General features: G+C 33.4%; 1 long non-coding RNA gene across 1 annotated transcript; it reads right to left on the reverse strand.

Moving 5' to 3' along the window:
* Positions 1–18,707: 18,707 nt before the first annotated feature.
* LOC122299147 lies at positions 18,708–19,447 on the reverse strand. The gene is made up of 2 exons (XR_006239608.1): positions 19,407–19,447; positions 18,708–18,852 (listed from the first exon to the last, which is right to left on the reverse strand). It is a non-coding gene; the product is annotated as an uncharacterized LOC122299147 (long non-coding RNA).
* Between the last annotated feature and the right edge of the window lie 7,515 nt (positions 19,448–26,962).

Consider the following 26,962-nt stretch of genomic DNA (forward strand, 5'->3'; position numbering starts at 1 on the left):
CAAGTGTAGAGGGTGTTCTACACGGATCCTTTGTAGCGGTGTTGTTCAAAGGTGTAATATGTTTCTATCTCCACCTGAAAGAGGTTGAATAGTGAATTTGAGAATCCTCAAGGGGTAGCTTGAGGCGAGGACCTAAGCAGTGGGGCCGAACCTCGTTAACATACTGAATTTGCTTCTCTCTTACCCTTACTCTTTATATTTATTGTTATTTCATATTTTGTTTATATTTTATATTATATATTTGATTTATAATTGTTATTTTTTAATACAACTCAATTCACTCCCCCTCTTGTGTTAGTCGTCTGAGAGAATATCACATTGGCTACACCAAGATCTGCCGTAAAGTAACAAGGAAAGGAAAAACAGAACGACAAGACCAGCACTGTTCATGTCCTGCGACATCCTTTGGTATCTTAATTAAGGTATAGGAGCCTTAGAGTACTGGACATTAGGTTAATTTAATATCGTAAATAAGTTTATTATATTTAATTTTTTTTTTAATTTTATAATATTTTTATTTATTTTTTTCTCACACATCTTCTGAATCCTAATAAAACGTTTTAATTCAATTTTATTATTATTTACAAACATTCTCAAGCATTATAAGGCCTCGTTTGGAGCTTTAGAATTTAGATCAAACACAACCCATCTAAGATGATTTCATACTGCCAAAGTTTCTTGTATCTCTAAATAGTTATATTATTTAGAAATATAACTATTTTCAATTACTTTATTATTATTTATAAATAATTTTTGAGAGGATTCTGTTTAGGTTTGCTGTGTGCATTTTATTCATAATCACTAACTGGAACCAAATGTGAAAGAAAAACAACATAAACTTTGATGATCGGGTAATTAGTGGAGGCATATGCCTTTGGCTCCTCCACTTTCACTCTGTTTAAAAAAAAAAATAATGATAGTCTTACTATTCTTGTAATACCACTTTATCATTTTTTTTAATTTTTTTTTAAATCTTCTTTTACGTAATGATTAAGAAAGTGATTATTAATTAAATTTTTTATTTTTTAAATTTTTTATTAATAATTAAATATATTAAAAATATACTTAAAAGAAAATAAAGAAAAAAATAAATACATTACAAATAATAAACTGATAGTAAAAAAATAGTAACTGTATCATCTCCCCTAAAAAAAAGTATACAGAAAAAAAGAGAGAGAAGATTCACATCGGCTACACCAAGATTTGCCGTAAAGTAACAAGGAAAGGAAAAACAGAACGACAAGACCAGCACTGTTCATGTCCTGCGACATCCTTTGGTATCTTAATTAAGGTATAGGAGCCTTAGAGTACTGGACATTAGGTTAATTTAATATCGTAAATAAGTTTATTATATTTAAAATTTTTTTTTAATTTTATAATATTTTTTTTTAATTTTTTCTCACACATCTTCTAAATCCTAATAAAACGTTTTAATTCAATTTTATTATTATTTACAAACATTCTCAAGCATTATAAGGCCTCGTTTGGAGCTTTAGAATTTAGATCAAACACAACCCATCTAAGATGATTTCATACGGCCAAAGTTTCTTGTATCTCCAAACGTCGTATAAAACACTTCAGTATTTCACTTCATCTCATAGTTTCTTTAAACTGTTCATTGTTGAACGAGTCACAAAGACCGAGCCGCTCATGTTCCCTACCGAGTACCGACCAATCGATCAGCATCTCCCAGTACTGACCTTGTCTTCCCCTTTTCTTTTTTTTTTTTTTTTCTTTTTTTTTTTTAAATTTATTTAATGTCTCTTATCTCCCAACTTTTTTCGCTTTCTATATTATAGGTGAGTAGCAGGGGATAATCTATCCGATCTAATTTTGGATAAAATTTAAGATTGAATTGAATCTATTCAGTCTAATTTTAGATAAAATTTAAGACCAAATCGATATTTACCAATTTTATATTTTTTAAATCGATTATGCACCGATTATCCTCCTAAATTAATATTCTGGTTTTAACAGTTCAGTCTAATTTTTTAATTTTAATACATTATATAGTATATTATATAATATATAATAATATAGTAATATATTATAATATATAGTGATATGGTATTAGTATAACTATTAATACAATAAATAAAATGATATAAAATTTTAAAATTTAATATTATATTAATTAGTAATTTATCATATAATACAAAACTATTTTATATATTATTATATATTATATATAAAAATTATATACAATAGAAAAAATTAAAATATATATATATATGAACAAGTCTGGTCCGGTCCAGTTTTAAAAAAAGAAAAATCCAACCCTGGCCGATTTTGATCGGTTTTGATAAAAATAAAACTAGTACCGAACTGAACCAAATTCGGGACTGGACCGAACCCATCGATTTGGTCCGGTCCAGTGCAGTTAACCACTTGTTCACCCTTTTTTTTTACACCCCTAGTGAGTATATTGATCTTTTTTTTTTTTTAGAGAATTGGTAGTTGCAGTTGTGAATGTGCAAGTGTTGTATAAACATTTTGAAAAAAGTAAATAAATACAAGATTCGTATGAAAAAGGAGTTCTGTTACATATAATTACTTTTGCTTACTTCTTACGCATTCCATTGAAATAATTAGTCAAAACAGTTATTTTATATTAAAAAAAGTAACACAACCAATCATATTAGTGGAGTGCATAAAAGAGTACGCAAAAGTGATTGCATATAATTTTTTTTTTTGAAAAAATTAACTTTTTAATAATAGACCTCAATTTTTTTCAAAACGACTGAACAACACTTGCGTACTATACAGTTGTGCAGATCTTGATTTTATTTAGAATTGTGTAATTTTTATCCATAATTGATCATTTTGGGAAATTTCAAATTAAATAAGTTTGAGAAAAATTAAACTTACGAGTTTTCTAAACTATAATTAATAATTAGAATGGTGTATTTCATATTGATAAAAAAAATAAATAAATAAATAACTGAACAATTTTTCAAACTTATTTAATGTCGTAAATGCGTAAGATATTACCTAAAACCTTTCTTCTCAAATCTGCCAATGATCTCAACTCTTACCGGTCCTTTGCTAGGTGCACACCAATGAGTTTGAGTGCACATTAGTGTAAATGAGATTTTTTTTTTAATTTTTAATCATTAAGAAAAATATATAAATTAATTAACAATCACTTCTTTAATCATTAAGAAAAATAATTAAAATATATGAATTAGTACACTTGATAGATATATTTAAGAGTCATACTATTATTTTCTACTTGAAACGCAGATAAATGCCGTAGAAAATCAAGCTACTTCTTTGTTACCTACAATGGCAGCCCAAATGAGGCTTTTAAGTCTTAAATCAAGTGGTTTTGGTTAAGGTAATTTTGTAACAATGAACTTCTACGTGCTGCTAGCCAAATTAAGGTAAACTATCTCAGCTTAATCTGTTTTTATTAAAGGTACCAATTGGATTCATCAAGACGCCTCTTACCAAAATGAGCACGGCCAACATCTTCGTGGAGCACACCAACATTGGTATGATCTATTGCCTTCTCATAATGCTTCGTTACTAAATGGATCCCAACACCTCTAAACACCATGAGCTTGGAATCACATTCAATTTTTAACCTTGAAGTGTACCCTTCATGGTAAGGCACTACGGAGCATGCCATCCATACATAGTCTGAGCCCGTCCATCGTGGATTCTAACAGGAATAATATTCTCCACCAATCTTGGGTTGATCCCAACTCTAAATCCAAGAACACAAAAAACAATTTCTTTTTCGGAATCTCAATGTTGTGGCCCATTAATTTCTATTTTACACGGATTACTATCATGCGCCTCCTCGCGAAAGTTGAACCAGCTTGGCTTCCTCTTTCCTGGAAATATATGCGCCGTATTATTCTAAATCCACATGCCCAATTTTGTTCCTTAGAATGTTCCTTAGAGGGTTCAATTATGCTGTGAATGTGATGTTTAGACGTCTAGATAGATGTATGGTAGTAAGAGCATTCACATTCTATTCCCCATAAAATTCCTTATAATTTAGCTAAAAACTACATTCCCTAAAATTTTTTCCTAAATTTTACTCATCTTTCAAAAACCTCATATATCTTATTCCCTATCTTTTCTCTATTTTATTAAAATAATAATTTTGTATTATTTTTTTTATTACCTTTTTCTCTCATTTCCATTTACAAATTTAACTACTCAATATTTTTTCTTATGTTTCGAACTATTACTCTAGTGAATGTTTTAAACAAAAATTTAAATTATTTTTTTGAGGGGATGATAATATTTTTAAAATTAATTTGTTCATATTTTTGTAATTATTTAAATTATTTTTAGAATTATTATTTAAAACTATAATAAATATGAGTATGAAAGAAAGTATAGATGATTGGAAGAAAAATTTATTTTATTTATTAGAATAAAATATTGATAAAAATGATTTAGAGGATAAATAGTGATTTCTTATATTTGGAGAATCATTGTTCATCCCCTAAACCTTTTTCCTAAAATAGATATTCGAATGTAGGGGAGATTTTAACCAAATCTCTAAATTTTTTTTTTTCAAATTATAGGAAAAATAGTGTTATGGAGAATGTAATGGGAATGCTCTAATATGTGAAATTTTTGCATCAATGATCTTTTTGCGGCACTACCAAATAGATTTTGAAAAATGCAACTAGCAAGCATATTGGTGTGGCACATATGATGTTTCCATGGCGATAAATTGAACAATATCGATCTTCCTTATTAAAGCAAACAAAAACAAAGAAATTAAAGGAAAATACAGGGAGATGCTTGATCAGGTCAGTAGTCACGAGTCCTAAATCATGTCTAGATACGTTTAGACATGTTATATGCATTGGATATAACATGCAGCCTAGTGTTGTTCGGTCACAACATCGACAAACACATCAGTATTCTTCATCTTATGATTGCCTTGGCATCCTTTTACGAGTCATGCTACACAGTCGTAGCAGCACGAGGATGGGTCCCATTAAAGTTAAATATCTTTATTTATTTATTTATTTATATCATTAAATATTTTAAAAAAATACAACATTATCAAAAAAAATTATTTAATCACTAAATAAAAAAAGTCTCGATAAAGTTGGATCAATCAATGACAACACCTTGATTCCTCACTGTGAGAATCATGGATCGAGTCGCCCTCTCCATGTTAAAAAAAAAAAAAAAATCTTAATTTATCAGTTTATATTTTTTAAATTGAATTTCAAATTTCAGAATTTTAGAATTTTAATAGTTGACACATCAACATGTATGGTTATGTGTAATATTGTTAAAAATAATTATACAGATTATAATAAATATTGTAAAATTCAATGTATTTGTTTTTCTCTCAATTAAAGACTTTCAAAAAATTCACACAACAATTTGAGAGAATAGTTCTCCTTATGTCGTCGCTTAAAGGACAGAATATGTTTGTCGACTTGTCAAGTGAAATAGTCAAATAACTTCGTTTGCCTCTAGTTTTTGAGACAGTGAAAAAGTGAAATATTTTAACTACAATAAGATCTTATAAAAGTAGAGTCACAAATTAATATGACTTTATGGATTACATTAAATTATAAAGTTATTTTTATTATAAAATATATCTAACATATAACATAAAGTTACGTTAATTTGTGATTTTTATTTTAAAATTTGTTCCCCTTTGTGCTTTCGGCTGATCACTTGAGGGCGTCAGTGCTAAAGGACTTCTTTTAGAGGAAGACTAAACAATTTGCAGAAATAATAGGATACCAAAGGAAATTACAAGTCACTCAGCACACTCAAAGTAACCACCCAACAGAAAGCGCAAAAAGCTCAAATGACAGACTCTAGTATCGAGTATATTGAAAAGATGGCACCAAAACGCACAGCATTGCCCCCCCCCCCCCCCCCACCCTTAAACGAACAGCTTCAATACACTCTTTAAAACTCGACGTCCCATTTATTCCTTCAAACGGCGTCGTCACACTTCAAGCTCCAAACGGCACCATAACGAGATTCAACTTCTTCTTCACTTCAATCCTTCAACAGACCATTCCAGCAGCTTCACTTCATCCCCTACCCCAACTCACCCAGTTAGGTTCTTAACATTCTCCCCCCCTTAAAGCACCTTGCCCACAAGGTGACGTTATGCTCCAATACTGCCTTTGTAGCTGAGACAAGTTTCTTGTCTTCAATTTTCTTGAGCTGACCATAACATATTCATCGATGGCAGCATATCAAAATAAATCTTGAATTTTGAAAAGCAATTATGCCTCTCCTTCATGCTCCACCACAATAACATTGTCTCAAAAGAGATGCCATCAATCTTTTCTGATATATGAAGCATGCACTACAAGAGATATGATTTTTTGAGACAAAAAATTTTGTCTCAAAAAATGGAAATTTCGTCCCTAAAAGTTTTGGGAGACGAAAAATTTTTTCTCTATTTTGTCTCAAAAAGGCTGTCTCAGAAAGTTTTCGGAGACGAAAATTGATTTTCGTCTCCGAAAAGTATTTTTAGGGACGAAATTGGGCGGAACCGGTCGAAACCGTTCGAACGGGAAATTTTTTCTGAGACAAAAAAATGTCGTCTCAGAATCAAGTTCGAACGGGAATATTTTTGTTCGAACAACATGAAATGTTAATTCGAACCAATAACCATATCTGACCAAGTCCGTTCGAACAAAAAAGTTCGTAAGCGACTTTAGTTCGAAGAAAAATATTAACTGTTCGAACAAATAATCTATTTACAGAAATCTTCTGTTCGAACGGACTTTTAGAAATGAATTTATTCGAATGAGTATTTATTTGTTCGAACGAACGCAAGGATTGTATTTCCCGGTAAGTTCGAATGGGTATATTTTTGTTCGAATGGGAATTTATTGGTTCGAATGGATATGTTTTTGTTCGAATGTATGCAGAAATGGTAATTTACCATTCAAACGGCATTGATCAAACAAAATGAAATTGATACTAATACAAATTGTAATCTATATACATCAATTATTCAAATGTTTACAAACATCGTAAATATTAAAGGCTATTAAAAAAAAACAAATGAATTATGATTGTGGTGGTGGTGGTGGTATAGGGTTTTGGGACATCATTAATTGAAATTGTTCAAACATTTTTTGGTTATTTAATTGTAGCCTCTCTTCTAATCTTGCTTCTAAATCTGCTGCTTGATCTAATCGGGTCAACAACTCTTTTTCCTTCGATCTCAATCGTTCTATCTCAAGTGCAGTTTCCTCTAATTTTTTAGTGTTGTCGTCATTCGATCTAGCTTTAGAAGATGATGAAGATGTTGAGGATGGCTTCACGCAACGTCCTAAGCCCCTCAAATATCCAGAACGTGATCCAAGAACTTGAGAAAAGATTTGAGCATCGTTGACAGATGATTCATCAGATGGATCCGCAACAGTGTCTTTAAGAGATATCATCTTGTCCTGGAAAAAGAAAAACATTAAAATTAGTATATGTAACAAAAATATGTTTAGACAATGAAATTAAATAAACTTAAACTTACATAATTTGCCTCTGCCTTAGGATTGCTCCAAACACCATCACGATTTTTATGTGCTTTAGCATACAATTGGGTCAGATCATAATCAGTAGGATTTTCTTCTTGCTGCAAAATGAAAATTAATATCATAATTTATACAAAAAAAGTGTATATATTAAGATTTATTGGAGAAAATAAGAACTAACCATTTTTTTTGACAAGCGATGAAAAGATCGAGAACCCGCGTGATGGTGTATCGTTAAATTTGATCTATTTGTTTTGTTCACTGTACTCCGTTTCTAAAAAAAAGAATTATAATTTTTATTTAATACATCTATTATATATTATTAAAAAAAAAATAGTAGCGAAATTACCTGATAAGCAGGATCTTCAAACAGATCACAAACTTTCTCCCATTCGTTTGGTGGCATTGCTTGGAATGGATTTTGACGCGCCTCTGTCGTAGTACTGAACTTCTGGTAGTGTGCATGGCATCGACCTTTGTACCTCCGAAATGCATTCGACATGAGTTCTTCAATCGTTAGTCGATCCTCCCGCCGACCAAAATTTAATTCAAACTCGTCCTTCAAAGAATTATAAACAATTAGTATAATTTCAAACATTCGCATTTAAATAAAAATGTTATACAAAGTAACTTATTACCAGACAACGATTTTTGATGTGGTCTTTCACATCTTGGGGAACTTTAGCCCAGGATGATGTAGCCATCGGTGCATACGTGCGAGTAAGTGTACCAACATAAGAAGGAAGCCAAGCTGCCGAATCCCCAGAGCCACCGGTGTGATCATCAGATATATCAACTTTAATTTTACCCACTTTCCTTACCTTTTCTATGCAGACACCCCTCGTAATGGGAGAAATAATTCAAGCAGCATATCGATAGCCTTTGCAGAAATACGACAAATAGACTTTATATGGAGCAACCTGACAGTGAATGACAACTTGCTATGACGGGTGCACCCTTCGTACAATTCTCGTTGTGCATCCTCCCACAATGATCCAAAGTCTTCATTTCCCCCAAATGACTGGGTAGATGTTCCTTCTCCAACCCTGGCACCAAATATGCCTGCGCCAAGATCTCCTAACATTTCAGTCATATCTTCTCCATTATCATAACCATCATCAGAAATATCAACATTTATGTCCTCCGTGTCGATCTCGTTACATTCATCCATCTGGTTGGTGTGACTGCCAAATCTAACTCCTTGGGGAAATGGTTCTCCATGTAAAACCCAATGTGAATATTTACCATCAATTCCATTTACGAATAAATGATCCTCCACAGCCGTCATATTATAAGAACTAAGGTTTTTGCACTTCTTACATGGGCATCTTATAAATCCTCGACTATCAACACTCCCACAAGCAAATTCTAAGAAAGACTTCACCCCTTGTGCATATTGCTTATAGTCTCGACCAAGTCTATCTCCCAACAACATCCAACTTTTGTCCATCTATAAAAGAAAACCATAATCATGGGATAAACACTATCATTCAACTATTACAATACATGTGTTTAATTACCCTGTACTTTTAAGGTAGTTGGTCCTATCCCATTCGAGAGACTATCATCTATATCGCATATATACTCAGTCTAGAACTCGTATGTTAGTAAAAATTTCGGCAGCATTTCCCTACAATTCTCCAAGTATGCTAGTCACGATAAGCCGTCGACCCTATTCAGGAGCCGAGAAGCTTATGAACTACATACTCGAAGAATGTAGAAAAATGCTAAACCAAAATTTAAATTGACTAACACAGGAGTTATAACTAAGTATATATGCCATATAGATGATAGAATCCCAAACTGTCCACTTTGGACAATTCAAGAGTTATACCCAAATATTCTTTAAGAGAATATTTGGCCACAACTCTCGAACGGGTCTAATGTTTAACTACATGTAAAATAACTACAAAATCCAAACACTCAGTAGTAAACATAACAAGCATACATCACATGGGAAGATTACATTACAAGTATACATGATGGGCCATTAAAGATTTTGAAATATTTAATACTTGAGTACTTACTTATGTTCAAATATTTAATTATAATTTTTTAATTAAATATCTTATTATTATATTTGGAGTATTAAGCTATTTAATCAGTGTACTTAGATATAATTAATTATACATTATGTATTAATAATCTTATTACTTGAGTACTTAAATATCTTCACATATTTAATTATAATTTTTTAATTAAATATCTTATTATTATATTTGGAGTATTAAGCTATTTAATTAGTGTACTTAGATATAATTAATTATACATTATGTATTAATAATCTTATTACTTGAGTACTTACTTATGTTCAAATATTTAATTATAATTTTTTAATTAAATATCTTATTATTATATTTGGAGTATTAAGCTATTTAATCAGTGTACTTAGATATAATTAATTATACATTATGTATTAATAATCTTATTACTTGAGTACTTAAATATCTTCACATATTTAATTATAATTTTTTAATTAAATATCTTATTATTATATTTGGAGTATTAAGCTATTTAATTAGTGTACTTAGATATAATTAATTATACATTATGTATTAATAATCTTATTACTTGAGTACTTAAATATCTTCACATATTTAATTATAATTTTTTAATTAAATATCTTATTATTATATTTGGAGTATTAAGCTATTTAATTAGTGTACTTAGATATAATTAATTATACATTATGTATTAATAATCTTATTACTTGAGTACTTACTTATGTTCAAATATTTAATTATAATTTTTTAATTAAATATCTTATTATTATATTTGGAGTATTAAGCTATTTAATTAGTGTACTTAGATATAATTAATTATACATTATGTATTAATAATCTTATTACTTGAGTACTTACTTATGTTCAAATATTTAATTATAATTTTTTAATTAAATATCTTATTATTATATTTGGAGTATTAAGCTATTTAATTAGTGTACTTAGATATAATTAATTATACATTATGTATTAATAATCTTATTACTTGAGTACTTAAATATCTTCACATATTTAATTATAATTTTTTAATTAAATATCTTATTATTATATTTGGAGTATTAAGCTATTTAATTAGTGTACTTAGATATAATTAATTATACATTATGTATTAATAATCTTATTACTTGAGTACTTAAATATCTTCACATATTTAATTATAATTTTTTAATTAAATATCTTATTATTATATTTGGAGTATTAAACTATTTAATTATCACTGCAAATAATAAGTATTTAATTCTGTGATACTGTTCGAACAAACACTCTATAAGTTCGAATGGAACGCTGGTCGAGTTTTATTCCGTTCGAACAAATAAAAATTAATTCGAACGGTATTCAGAGCGTTCGAATTAAACCAACCCAGAAACCAGTCACGAAACAGAGCACAAAACTGATAAACAAAACACAATTTCTGCATTCATGATGCCATATTTCAATACAACAAACTCAAAACTATATGAATATATCTAAATATGATTATTAAACAATTTAGAAAACTAATAAAACTTACCTCTTGTACTAGCAATTCAAACTTTAGTCAATCCACAATACCTATATATTTACATAAAACACATTAAACTGTTGTTCTATCCCAACAAATAAATGCAAAAACTCTATAGATATTTGTAAACGAAAATCGGAATGAAAAATACAAAAAAACACAACTTACCTCTTGTCCTTCTCCTTTCTCTCTCAAGAATCTCTTCTCTCTCAACGCTTTCAAGCTCTCTCTCTCCACAACACTCTCTCACAGCCTCTGCCACGCTCTCTCTCCTTTTCTCAATCTTCAATCCGAGTGAAAATGAAGTGAAAGGATCGGATTAATAATATGTGCATTTCAGTTCGAACTAACTTTTAATCAGTTCGAACGCGAAAATCCAAATACCGCTAATTTTTCCCACAATTTTTTCCCGTTCGAATTAATATTTTTCTAGTTCGAACAGAAAAAGGAATATTCTCCAGCATATACTGATAACTTGGCGCAAATTTTCCCTCCAAACAAAAAAATATTCGTTCGAACATAAATTATCTCTATTCGAACTAACTGCATATTAGTTCGAACAGATAATTAGATAAATATATAACTATACACATAATACACCCAATATTATTATGTGTATATGTAAAAATTATATAGACTATATAATACTAAGTGTCACTAATATCATAATACTAAGTTTCTTATCAATCTATAATATTATGTATTTAAAATAGTATAATATTTTATTTACAATCACTAATAGTGTTATACTTATAAGTTAGTATCACTATAAGTATAATACTAAGTATCACTAATAGTATAATACTAAGTGATATTAAAGTATAGATACCATCAAAATATGAAAACTAATAATACTGTAATACTTTATAATATAGTCCAAGTACTTGGTTTATTATTAATATACAAACTAAATATATTAGAAATATGTTTTTTATACATATAATTAATGCAATGTTTTACTATATACTTACTATATTTACTTTATAATGCAATGCTTTAGACAATACTATTTTATACTCATCTAATCCATAATATATATACTATTACATATATATATACTAGATACTTACAATATATATAAGTAACTAGTATAAAACTCTATACTATTGATATATAGTTATCTAATATATATTATTATATATACTTGGAACTAAATTTTTTATTAGTACTAGTATACTCTGTATTATATACTATTATTACTAATACTTCTCAATTGTTTTACCTCTTGTACTTATATATATATATATATATATATATATATATATATATTTTTATGAACTATTATATAATTCATTCGAACTTATACCCTACTAATTCGAACTTATACCCTTTTAGTTCGAACTAATTATTCTTCCATTCGAACGAAATCACGTTATTTAAGCCGCGAACCAGTTTCCTTTCCGGATCATTTCGTTCCTCCTCTCATTCGAACTCTTCGATTCCTCCGCCGTTAGCAGCCACAACGCCGCCACCAACTCCGACCAACTCCTCAAATCTCCTAGAACAAGAGGTATGGGTTAAAGGTGCTTTATTTTCATTAGTTTTTTAGTTAGTTTTGGGGGGTTCGGATTTTGAATCAATCCGGCCCCATTTTGTTGTTTTGGGGGCAAATGACACAATTATAATCGGTAGAAATGATAGGGATTTACTCCTAAATCATTTCTACCGATTAAAATATTGGATTCCTTCATAAAAATGAATGTGTCGGTTCGGTTCTGAGTCGACTCAGCCATGTCTGTTTGGCTCAGGTCCGTTCGAATGAATATAAATTCCATTCGAATTGAATTCAAGTCCATTCGAATTAAATTTATGTTCATTCGAATGGGATATAATTTTATTCGAATGGATTTTAGGCTAATTCGAATGGCAGTATCTGAGGTCATTCGAATTAATTTTATGTTCATTATAAAGAATTTAAATTTCATTCGAATGAATATAATTTAATTCGAATGGAATTAAAGGCCCTTCGAATAAGCAGTTGTCAACCATGATAGCACAACATCATCATTCCTCTAATTAAATTTAATTAGATCACATATATCTTTTATACATCAACAGTATACTAATGGCAAGCAGCAGTGGAAGAAAACGTTCCAGACCCCAGACAGTAGAAAGTACCTCCGCATCTCCTTCTCAGCCGGCCGTCAGGCCTATACTAGTTGAGCGGGAGATCATTCTAGGTGACTTCCGTGACCTCACTTGGGAGGGGCGGAGCATACATGACATCATCACCGATCGTGGATGGACCCCGATCTGTCGACAGAGTGGCACAGCATATCCTGAGATGGTCGGTGAGTTTTACCGTGCCATGGGTGAGCAGCCTGGTGATGCTCTATGCTATAACTTAGTGGTCCGGGGAGTGAGTATTATATTCTCTCCCCGCGTTATTGCTGAGTTTCTAGATTTGCGACGAGAGCCCGGTGCCTATCCTGCAACAGCAGCAACGAGAGCAGCTGCGAGATCAACGACTGCACCATCTGGAGAGGACACAACAGTCGCATCCTCATCGCCAGTGCCGGATGTACAGACCGCAGAGCTGGATGCTAGCTCGGATGATAGCGAGAGCGGTGATGAGGTACCTGATGATGGTCTCACAGACGATCAGGTTCGTGACCTAGTGCGAGACCCTGAGGCTCCTCCATATGATGGCAGTAAAGTGATCCGATAGGCCGACTGTATAGCATTTTTCAGAATGCTTAATTTGATTGTTGTGTATAACATTGATCCGAAAAAACACAAGACTGATTTTGGGATCGAGCGGGCCAGATTTTTGTTACGGTTAGCACAAGGAGAGCCGATTGATCTGGCATTATATTTCTTCCTCCTCATTCGCACAGAGTCACGCTATTCGGGTGGAGGTAGTCTACCATTTGCGCTTTTGATATCTAACCTCTTACTCCATTCAGGGGTTACAGTGACTTTGACTGAGCGGAGGTCGCCACAGATGGGGCCCGTTAACAAGATCACATTCAGTAAGAGCAAGGGTCACTTGTCGAAAACTCGTCCAGCCCTACAGGATCAGCCTCTGCCTACTGATCCAGCTTCTACTGCTGCTGCCCCTATTGAGAGACACCCTGCTGGGGCTACTCCAGATGAGGTACGAGCTATATTGGCGGACCACCGCGACATTTTATTGAGGGACTTCATTCAGCCCATGATGGAGAAGCTTAAGGACCTAGAAGGACGCTTGCAAACTTTACAGGAGGATTTTGATTTATATAATAAATAAATATTGTTAGTAATTTTTTTACTTTTTTATGTTGTATAGAACGTCTAACTCATTTTGGAATGTAATTATTAATGCAGTATAGTTTTTATTTTTAGTGTTTGCTAGCCTAGTCTTTATTGTTAATAACACATTTCTTCTCATTATACTTAGTGTTCACGATAATTGAAAAAATGACACTATCTTTAAATTAATATTTAGTTAACTAAAATATTTTTAAATTAATTACATAAAATTAATTATTTATGAATTTGTAAATATTTTAATTCATTGTAAATCATAATATATAATATATAGAACTTTTTATTTACTTTGGAAATGATAAAAAAATAAATAGAAAAAATATGTATTCTTACAATTTTAACAATATATCTTTTCAATTAAATAATACCGTTCGAACACGTTAATACTAATTCGAACAAATAATATTGCATTCGAATTAATTAATTTTCTGTTCGAATTAAATTTAATTAGTTCGAACGGTATAGATTTTTGGAGACGACCTAATTCGTCTCAGAATCTCAAGTTCGAACTAATTTGTTTTAGTTCGAACGGATTTATAAGGTTTTCCATGTTCTGAGACGAAATTAAAATTTCGTCTCAGAAAAAGTACTTTTAGGGACGAAATTAATTTCGTCCCTAAAAAATTTCGTCCCTAAAAATTAAATTTCTTGTAGTGATGTCAGATGTGTACACTAGCTCCTTGGACATGACAATTGATACCTCGATCTCCAAAGCAATTTCTCGAACATTTTCACTAATTGGACCATATACATCAATGGTCAATCCAGTAGCTATGGTACTCAGCATTCCAAAGTCAGCCATAGCAACACCATGCTTAGTAGCAAAACTGAAACTAACATAGGTGCTAACAGCAATTGAAAAGATAGGAATATTGACAGATTTGTAACCCAGTGCAAGGCCAAAAATGGCCTTAATAGCAACTCCCGCCTAGTAGGAGTGAACAACTTCTTTATGCACTGCTAGAGTAGCACTCAGTTACCAATCCAATAATTATAAGTCCAGCCCAACGACCAACACCCACCAGAAGAGTTCCTAATTCCTTACAACTCTTTGAACATCAAAATTGTAAATTATGAAGGATGATGGTAGGGTAATCCAGCTATCAATCAGAATTTCCCTGGTCATGAGAACAATGGAGAAAATGAGCTGCCTCTTCAGTGTTGGTTTAAAAAGCGTTCCCAAACATCACCATAGCAAGGCCTAAACATTTTAATGGCAATGTAAAGAAAAAAAAAGACCACTTGCAGCAAGGAGCAAGCCCATGGCTGCATCTGATCTGAGTGCTATAATGAATGCCTTTCTAACACCCTTTACCATCTCATCATATTCTGCAATTTGGTTTCCCAATGATGAATGTCTATCTAAAGCAACCTGGAGGTCTTGTAGGACTTGTTTAAGCTGGTTTTTCACCTTTTCGTGTTCTTTTCTCTCTTCGGCCGGCCAGAGCTTCTGGGTTGACCTCAACTCTAGATCCAATAACAACACAGAAAAAAATTTCTTCTATCGCAAACAAATACAGGAGGAGGGGCTCATTAATATCTATTTCACATGTTGGCCTCCTTGCGATGACTCAACCAGCTTGGAATCCTATTTCCTGGAAATATAATTCTAGTTCTTTCTCTACAACATTCTTTCATATAATGTCAACCCTATTATACGAATATAACAAATTTTCAACAATACAATTAATTAGCAATAAACCAAGGTCAGTCACAAACACGTATAAAAGAAGAGAGAAAAAGAGACATAATATGCCTCATCCCATGAAGGAGTCTCTACATTCACAAGCAGTTTTATGGCATCCGAACAAGTCGATCCATATATCCCATGCATTGTTTTCAAAAAATAGTTTTAATAGTTCTGAAAACTTTCCAATGGCGTGCATCCATGAGCTTCTACCTCTCCTATACTCAATGGAAGATGCAAAATTTCTTCAAGTTGCTTGCAATTATTAATTCAAACAAAGATGCCGCAACCCAGCAAATCTTTCGATGCTTGGAGGAAGGCTAACAACATCACTTCCACTTAGATCTAACTTCTCCAAACTGGAGAAGTAATAACACTTTTTTAAAATTCAGAGATTAATGTTGGAGAGATAAAATTGTGATTTCGATTTGTTAAAAATGAAAATTGAGATACTGATTTTGCAATTAATCCAAAATTTTCAGGGTGGCTTTTGATCAGTTTAGGTGTGTTTTGAATTAATGATCGGATATACAAAAATATGGATGATACGTTTGTTTTGCTTTTCACACACAACTCTGCACGTCAACTGTGATAGAAGTCTTAAAAATTTCTTTCATGGATATCCGATATTATTTCTTTAGACATGTATGCATGACATCCCACCTTATACATTGGGCTATTAAGCTGCAATAAACCTTTATTATAAATTATAATTGAACGTATTTTTTTAATTAATATTAGTGTGGCAAACGTTTTTTTTTTTTTTTGGTTGAATTTGTGATGCTAACAATCGTAAAAGAACTTGAAGGAAAATCTCATGATATCTTGCTTAATAGGTACTATTGCTCGAATAAAACTTTTTGAAATGCTCTACATGTGCTTAGATACTCAGTTTTTTGTTAACAGATTGGCATACAAGAAAGAGCGCTAACAGATGACTAAATTTTATTAATATATCATCATTTATGACAGAAGAATACCTTTTGCAGGAATAAGCTTGAAGGTTACAAAGTAAAATCCTAAAACCAAGCTCATAAAAAACCAAAGGCCTAAGAATAAACAAAGATATTATCCTTATTCATAAAAGTTCATGAAGAGAAAAACTAAACAATATAAAAATAATAATAATAATAAGAGCAACAACATTAAAGCTAATGCCTAGTCAATGTGCTGTGATAAAAAATATACCAACCATGTACTTGGAAAGCTGAGGGAGATGTGAAACAAATCGTATTTCCATCAAGCAATGACATGATCTTTACTCCTACATTCAATGGGGAAGGTTGCTCTCCCAGCTAACAGGGGCTTCAGGGAACCACAGCAATTTCTTCCCTACGTCTCTCAATTATTGAATCATGTCGCCAAGAACTTTTGTTGCAAATCTAATATTTTGGATGTACAGTTGAATACATGATATAAGATATGTTGGACACCATTTTCTAGGTCATATCATTTATGTGCAAATGGTAAAAATAAATGTCCGACTAAAATGTCATTTTAGTTCAAATGCATTATAAACAATCATAAACCAAACCCGACAAATTTATAATATATATATATGTGTGTGTGTGTATACATAAAAGGAAAGCAACCACAATATTGTTTCTACAAAACTTCAGGGACATGACTTGATACATTGGTTATTCTTTCTCCTGCAAAACATGATAAACAAGCCAAAGTAATTATTTAGGCTAATAAAATTACAAAAACAATTCTAGTTTCTACAAGAGGCAGGGCAAAGATAGCTAATGATGAGCTGATTCACAGCGAAGGATTCTGTAACAGGGTTACAACCAGATTGCTCCATCTTTTTACTTATTATCTTTGGGAGGGTGTGATGTTGTTTTGGGAGTGAGTTGGTTGGAGACTTTGGGCCTATTATGGGGGATTTTTTTAAGTTAACCATGGAGTTTACATAGAGTCAAGAACGTCAATTTACAGGATATAAGCCTTTCTTTCTAAGAAACATACAAAAATGCCCAAACTATTTTTTTGTTTGTTTGTCAAAGTTTCTTCTCTGTGTCCCTAGCCTCTTTTTTTCCTACTTTTTTCTTTTCTGCTGGGTTACATCACCCGTAGTCAATCAAACAACTTTACCATAGCATACCTAGCATATGACCCAAAATAAGACCAACAGCAATTCTGAAATTAGCACTTTTCCCAGGCCAAACTTTTTTCTTCTTTTTTGCTCTCAGTCTGCAAAGTAGTGGCATTGAACCCCACCTGTTGTTGCTGCTGCTATTGTGGTAACTCAACCTCACACCTTGCCTTGACTATGGCTCCATCATGCACTGTCACGTACTCCTATTTACGACAAAATAGTCTCATCATTTACAACCAAACAACCCATATAAGAACCATACACCTAGATAGTATACTGAAAAAGATTCCTATATAGTGTTATCTGTCTATGTGGTGCACTGAAAATTGATGCTAGTGCTATCAGTCTGAAAATTGATGTCTCTTTCAAGCAAATAAATCCAAGAACTAACTTGTAAGTGCATTGCTCTTGTTGATTGCAATAAAATAGATGCTACTGCTTCTTTTCATTTCCAGACTTTTTAAGAGCATCGAGTGGTATTTTCAAGCCAGAACATCTACCATGTCCATGCTATTTATTTAATAAGAGATGTGAATTATATAACTAATTTATCAACAAAATACTTATAGATCGTAATAATAACTAAGATCAACGGCTACAAGAGAGAGAACAAACAATGCCAAGTAATTAAGTAATTAGATAAAGCTACTTCCCAATTTCAACTACAAATCTCCAGGAATGGGTTGAACCCAATCAAGGGCAAAAAGATATTACCTTTCAAATGAAACCCTTTCTTCTCAAATCTGCCAATGATATCAATTCTTGCCAACTTGAAACACAGATAAATGCTGTAGAAAATCAAGCTCCTTTGTTACTGACAACTGCACACACAAAGCAAAAAAACAAAACAATGTCCAAAAGGGAAAAATGAACTAGGAGGAAGTTGGGAGCCATAAATGCAGAACAACAAAAGAAAGTGAAGGGCAGCCCAAATTAAGCTTTTAAGTCCTAAAAAGTAATATATCTAATAGATAGCATGAGAAAACAAATACTTGTTACTAAAATGTAAAATAGAAAACGATTATGCATGCTTTCTATCAGAAATTATAAAAGGCATGAAATTCTTCTTTTTGTGTGCACAAGCAGACCCATTAATTTGAAAAGAGTGGCACACGGAATTTCATCGGCACAAAAAAAAAAAAAAAAAACCCTTAAGAGATTCCTTCAATGCGAGTCGCAGTGACATCTTCATATCTCCAGATTCTTCATACACACTTACAGCTATGAAATTCCACATGAACAATTGTTTGTAGCATGGATAGCGAATTGAACTCCTCCAATTTATAAAAAATAAGAAAACCCCGCAAAATCCCAATAAATGCATCATCATCTCAATTATGATTCCAAAGAACATAACCGAGACAGACTACCCTACCCAATCTTGGAGCGGTGGTTGGTCGTATTCGAGAGCGAGATGGAGCTGCCTAGAGATGTCCGAGAAGCTTTGTAACATTGAAAAACAAGGTCAAATCCCAGTATGAATTGGTGAGAAAACGCAATGAGGGAGAGAGAAAACCGAGACAGACCTTGGTATGGCCGTGGGAAGTCGTACGATCGACCTCCCTATTCGAATCAAAATCGCAAGTAAAGGCACAAGTATCGAAGAAAACATTGCAGAAAATAGGCTGCTATACTCTCGAGGCGGACCCGGATAAGATCGATGGACCAAAGCCTAGCAAGTGGTGGAGTAGACTCCTACATCGGATGGGATTGGTCCTTGTTCTCATCGTCATTCTCTAATTATATTGTTCTGATGCCAAGGAATGCCTCTTTTGTTGAGTGTACCAATTGGGGCTTCAGGTTGCAGTCATATTCATCACGACGCCTCGTGCAATATCATGATCATCCATTAAATCTCCCCAACTTTCAATTTTTTTATTGAATGCATCAAAATGGCCACCAACATCTTCGTGGAGCACACCAACATCAGTATTATCTCTTGCCTTCTCTTCATGCTTATTTAGGAAATGGACCCTAACACTTCTAAAGACCACTAACCATGCATCACATTCAAATATAAACCATGAAGTGCCCGCTTCATCGGAAGGCAGCACAAGGCATCCCATCAATATATGGTCTGAGCCCGTCCTATCAAATCTTATATGTTGAGTACATAAGACATTCCAATTCCATCCATCATGTATTCTAACACAAATTTTAATCTCCTCCTGTAATAGCCCGCTAGAAATTCAATTGTGAAATTTCTATTAACTTTAGGAACCTCGTGAAAACCCCATAAGTTTTCACGAATCCATTAATCGTATAGGTTTTTGTCTAACTACATAGTTAGTGTTATTATTTACTATAGTATCAGAAGTGTGTTTTTGATTATTGGAGATAGTTAGAAGTGTCAAAATGTATTATGATTTGTGCCATTAGACTCGGAGGGTTATTTAAAGTCTTATGGCGCAATAACATTTTTTCATATTTTCGGACAAAACGTCTATTCAAAACTGTAGATATTATTGGATAAAAAGAAATATCTTGAGGTAATTTTCGTGAATATTATTGGGTAAAAATATTTTGAGTTGATTTTTATAGATATTATTAGATAAAAATATCTTAAGTTGATTTTTTGTACATATTATTGGATAGAATATTATGAGATAATCTTTTATAGATATTTTGGGTAGGAGAAAACCACACTCAACTCTCAACTCCAGCCTTATCACCTCCCTTATCTCGTCCATAAATATGTCCAGCCAGCACCCATGAACTTATCTTCAATTACACCTTCCAATAAAAGATTATCAAACACTCTCTCTCGGACAGTTTTTAGGAGTTCTTTTGCACGCTCATTTCAAAGCTGTTGTAAGTGTTTTATCATAAAGTCTCCTTCATATTTGTTGTTCCTTTTTGAGTCTAGTTTACATGGATATCTTATTTTCCCCATTTGAAGATCATTTGGTCAGTCAAATATTGTGTAAACTATAGAAAGGTCATTCTGGGAGATAAACTGGAGAATATGTTATAGTTTGGAGTTTTTGACCAAGCTAATGGATAGATATTGGTCCGCAATTTTTATGGAGTATTGTTAACATGTATATGTGACTATTGGTTGAGGATTTTTGCATGATTAAAGGTTTGATGAAAGATTTTCTTAGATTTAGAAACTTAGAAACTGGAAGAAGAAAAACAGTTTCTGTTTTGAGAAAGTTTAACTCTTTGGTGGTCTAAACCTATTCTAATGACTTTAATAATTTTATTGGAGGATCCTAAGTATCTTATATACATGTTATATTATTATTTTGAAGATATTTGATGTTAGTTTCAAAGATATGAAATTTTATGTAAAGAGATATTCAAATAAGCCAAAGTGTGGATATTCTTGGCTAAATTTATGTTTTGGTTAATTTCTAACCATGTGATCTTGAATTAGAAGCCTATATATGTTTTAGGACATCTTTTTAAACCATGTGATGGTTTGGTTTGAAGATCATATATTTATAAGTCATAGATCAAGAGATTTATCAAAACTAGTTGAGGAAAAAGTTTCTGTTTTTGGACTAAGTGTAAAACCAAAAACTCCAAATGTTATTTTGTGATTTTGGTGACTTTGGTTTGATGATTTAAAGCATGGTTGATGTTAGGATGATATTATGAATATGTTAGAAGTAAGATTTGATTTTTGAAACTCTTGGAGATGTTTTGATTTAAGGTCAAAACTTGTGATTCAAGTGCTTGGATCTTTTTACAAAAAAGTTTGGTGTTGATTATTAGCTTTTTCTAAATGGATGTTTTAAGTATGGTTTTGAACTTAGGATTGGAAGATGTTTGTTGTAAAATTTTGGTTTAAGCATGAGTTTTGAAGTTGAAAAGAATTGCAACAAAAAAATCAAGGGAAATGGCCAATGGATGTTTCGGCCATAGTGTGTGTTTCATAGTTGTGTTTTGTTTTAAATTTTTCTGAGTTGATATTTAAGTTTAGGACAAAATTTACATGAGGAATGTAAATTTTGGAAACTTTTGGAGTTAGTATGCAAAATCCTTAAGTTATGGGTAAAACGGTCATTTTTCTACATGTAGAGGTAAAATGAAAATTTTACTCTTTAAGTTAGTATTTTCCATATTTCAAATTATTAGTGATTTAGTTCTAACTTTTAGAATCACTAATTACAGTTCCTCGTGATCGCACTTGAAGTTTTATAAGAAACGCGGAGATCGAGGTAAGTTAGCTTTTAACTTACTGGCAGTCTACTGTGTATGTGTGCTAAGTAAAGGAACTACAGTGTATGTATGTATGTTATCATATATATCATGCTATGCCAAGTTATCACGTAATTATCTATTATACAGAATTTATTCTGTCATCAATTTTTATCTGTTACATAATATATTCTGTCATGTATTACTGTACATTACAAATATGTCATGTTAAATATGTTGTCTATTATATGTTATGCCATGTTACGAAATGTTTCTATCTCAAGTTGGTCATGTATTTCAAGTTATGTTCAAATCACGTTATGTTACGTCAGGGCTCCAGTCCTTTCGTTTTCCAGTCACGTTTCATCTTGAGTACATTCAGTTTGTATAGAATACATGGGGCCACAACAACTGTGGAGTATATATTTACACGTAGAATACATGGGGCCACAACAACTGTGGAGTGTGTATTTAACAGCATTGTGATGTGTAGAATACATGGGGCTACAATAACTGTGGAGTATGTATTTACACGTAGAATACATGGGGTCACAACAACTGTGGAGTATGTATTTTTCATGTTAAGTCAAGTTTGCGTAGAATACATGGGACCACAACAACTGTGGAGTATGTATTTACACGTAGAATACATGGGGCCACAACAACTGTGGAGTATGTATTTTTCATGTTAATTCAAGTTTCAGAGTAAGTTCATACTAAGTCAAGTTTCAGATCAAGTTCATGTCAAGTCAAGTTCAGTTCATGTTTCAATTTAAGTTATGTCAATTATGCTATGTTGTACGCTAAGTTATGCTTTAATTAATTATGAATTTGATTATGCATTTATGTTTTTACTGTCATCCATGCATCATTAGCATGTGTGGAAGTTTTTTGTTAACTTGCTGAGATTTGAAATCAAATCTCACTGTGGTAGTCCCAACTACCATTCCCCCCGAATGGTAGATCTTGTTACAGGACCTGAAGGAGGATCAGGAGTTGACCAACTAGATACAGTCGATTGAACGACGGTGCGTCGTTAATGTTAATATAGAAGTTAAATTACTACTTGTACGATGGAGTTGCATCTCCAGTACTTTTGGATCATAACTATTTTGGACTAGTGTTGTGGTTTTAGTTGTTCAATAGGTTTTTATGTATGGAGTATGTTTTAAGCATTTGGGATATTTTCAATTTGGTGCATAGTATTGCTAAAAAAAAAAAAAATTATCCGCTGCGAATATTGCATATTGTTAGATGCATGTTAGGAACATTGCATCTTATATGTCATGAACGGGGGCAGGTAACCTTGTGTTGCATGTCTCGACGCTTCAAATTTCCGTTCGATCCCAAACGGAATTTGGGGGCATCACAGGGTGGTATCAGAGCAATACGTCTCTGGGCAATAAATCCACATGTCCTTAGGAAATGCACCAAATATTAGGTTTGAAATTTAGTTGTCATTAGGCTTGAATTTCTTAAAGGTATGAGAGATATTATGTGATTGTAATATGTATCCTCGTGTGTTACAGGAAGGGACAAATGACTCATGGTAGAATACCTCAAAACCCTGAAGGTGGTATCAATCAGGAGAATCATGATTCCCCGATGGATGGAGGATTAGCTGAAGCTGTGCGTATGCTGACTGACATTCTTGGACATCAGCACCAGCAACAAGTGAACGCACCTAGACTCGAAGTTAGGGGTTGTCCATATGAGAAGTTTATGCTTTACCGTTACCCAAATTTTTTTGGTAATGAAGGACCACTGAGAGCTGAGAAATGGATTATAGATCTTGAGAGAACGTACGAGATTTGTGGATGTCTTGAGGACCAAAAGGTTCTATATGCTGGATACCTATTCCAAGGAGAAGCTGGAATATGGTGGGATACACGTAGGCAACTTCTAGTTAGGGAACTAGGTAGTATGGCTGCATTGTCTTGGGAGAGGTTCAAGGAAGAGTTTGACAACAGATTCTTCCCAGACTCTGTCAAACAATTGAAAGCCCTGGAATTTGCGTCCTTAACACAAGGTAGTTTGACTGTAGAGCAGTATGCCGCTAAATTCATGGCATTGGGAAGGTTTGCACCACACTTGATTTCAACTCAAAAGATGCAGGCACAAAAGTTTCAAGCAGGACTTCTGCCTAGAATCTGAAGTCAAGTAGCTTGCCTTAGAATAGAGAATTACCAAGAGTTGGTAAATGTAGCGACAATAGCAGAGGCTGAGCAGAAGGAATTGGCGATCCAGAACATGACCGATCGAAAGAGGGCCATGCCATTTACTACAAGCAGTAGTGCTGAGAAAAAGAGGCCTTTTCTAGTCCGGAGAAAGGCAAGGGAATAATGATTGGAGGACAGAAGCCGTCATTTTATTCACCATGCCCTAAGTGTGGTAAGCTTCATTCTGGAGAATGTTACAAGGGATATGGAGTCTGTTACCGATGTGGAAAACCAGGACATATAATTAGAGATTGTCCTAACGCCAAACAAGGTAGTGGAGCTGGTGATCGCAAGCCAAGACCCCACATCCCGGCACGAGTGTATGCAGTAACACCCGGTGATTTTGATGTTGACGCACCTGAAACTGATGAAGCTGGCGTCATGACTGGTATTTTTTTTATTTTATATTTTTTTTTCTTTCATTTTAGTATTTATGATGTTGCAGGTATTATGAATGTGTTAGAATTAGTATTAATATTGGTGTATATATTTTTTTTTAGGAAGGGTTAATTTGTTTAGGTTCTCGGCTTGTGCACTATTCGATTTAGGTGCGTCGCAGTCCTTTGTGTCTGCAGCGTTTGCACGAATTTGTAATTTGCAAACTGAACTATTACCACGACGGGTTGTAGTATTAATTTCCGATGGGAATACAGTATCTTGTACCCGTTTAGTTAATGATTGTCCGTTAGAGCTAGAAGGAAGGACACTGAAGGCTAACTTGTTAGTATTCGGTCAGATGGAATTTGACCTGATTTTGGGGATGGACTAGCTTTTCAAGCACTACGCTAAGATAGACTGTCGGAAACGAGAGGTTGTGTTTGAACCTCCAACTGAAGACAGGATGAGTTACGCAGGAACATCAGTTAAGGCCACCCCACCTTTGATCTCGGCGTTGCAAGCTAGGAAGTGTATTGATGATGGAGCCTCAGCGTTTCTATTGATAACCGTAGAGGATACAACCAAAACTATAGGAATCCAAGGGATACCTGTGGTTGAAGACTTTCCTGAAGTTTTCGTTGATGAGTTACCTGGTTTACCACCGGATAGAGAAGTAGAATTCCAAATAGAGTTGGAGCCGGCAACAACTCCAACTCACAAGGCGCCATATTGTATGGCCCCTACCGAGTTGAAGGAGCTCAAGCTACAATTGGAAGAACTTTTGGAGAAGGGTTTTATCCGCCCTAGTTCTTCACCGTGGGGAGTACCTGTGTTATTTGTGAAGAAAAAAGATGGATCTATGAGGATGTGTATAGACTATAGAGAGTTGAATAAAGTGACGATTAAGAATAGATACCCATTACCCAGAATCGATGATTTTTTGGATCAATTGCAAGGAGCAGCAGTGTTTTCAAAGATTGACCTGAGATCCGGGTATCATCAGCTAAAAGTCAAGGATCAAGATGTGCTGAAAACTGCCTTTAGGACAAGGTATGGCCACTTCGAGTTTTTAGTGATGCCTTTTGGGTTAACCAATGCTCCAGCCGCATTCATGGACATGATGAACAAAATATTCAGACCTTATTTGGATAATTTTGTTGTCGTATTCATTGATGACATCTTAATCTACTCTAAGAACAAGGAGGAACACAGACATCATCTAAGCATGGCTTTAACTATACTTAAGGATCAGAAACTTTATGCCAAACTTAGTAAGTGTGAGTTCTGGCTGGAAGAAGTAAAATTTCTAGGTCATGTGATCTCTAGTAGAGGAGTAGCAGTAGACCCGAGCAAGATTGAAGCCGTAACGAACTGGCAAAGACCGACCAGTGTGCATGAGATCCGAAGTTTCTTAGGACTGGCCGGTTACTATAGGAGATTTGTGGAAGGATTCTCCCGTTTGTCTGGACCACTCACCGCCCTGACTAAGAAAAATGTGAAATTTACTTGGAATGATAAGTGCGAAACAAGTTTTCTTGAGTTGAAGAAAAGACTTACCACCGCACCGGTACTTACACTGCCGGAACCTCTTAAATCTTTTGTGGTATATAGCGATGCATCTAAGGCAGGACTCGGATGTGTGCTAATGCAAGAAGGGAAAGTGGTTGCTTATGCTTCACGACAACTGAAGAATCACGAACAGAATTATCCTACTCATGATTTGGAATTAGCTGCAGTAGTTTTTGCTCTTAAGATTTGGAGACATTATTTGTATGGCGAGAAGTGTGAAGTCTTCACGGATCACAAAAGCCTAAAGTACCTGTTTGAGCAGAAGAATCTTAATATGAGGCAAAGAAGATGGCTGGAATTAATCAGCGACTATCAGTGCGACATCAAGTATCATCCTGGAAAGGCCAACGTGGTAGCTGATGCTTTAAGCCGCAAGAGCAGACAAGAAGCTTCATCAGTTCCTTCATCAGAAGTAAATTCCCTCTTATGTAGTATGAGAAAACTGTTGATTAGAAACCGTAGTCAGGAAACCATGTTGACTACAATCCAAGAATTCATTCCATTGGACTGGGAAGAACTGAAAGACCGTCAAAAGAAGGACAGTAAACTTGCGGAAGTTGTAAAAAAGATCGAAAAGTCAAAAGGACCAGTGGACTTTAGCCTCAGAGAGGATGGGACT

This window comes from Carya illinoinensis, chromosome 16 (genome assembly GCF_018687715.1).
Source record: "Carya illinoinensis cultivar Pawnee chromosome 16, C.illinoinensisPawnee_v1, whole genome shotgun sequence".
NCBI classification, from domain to species: domain Eukaryota; kingdom Viridiplantae; phylum Streptophyta; class Magnoliopsida; order Fagales; family Juglandaceae; genus Carya; species Carya illinoinensis.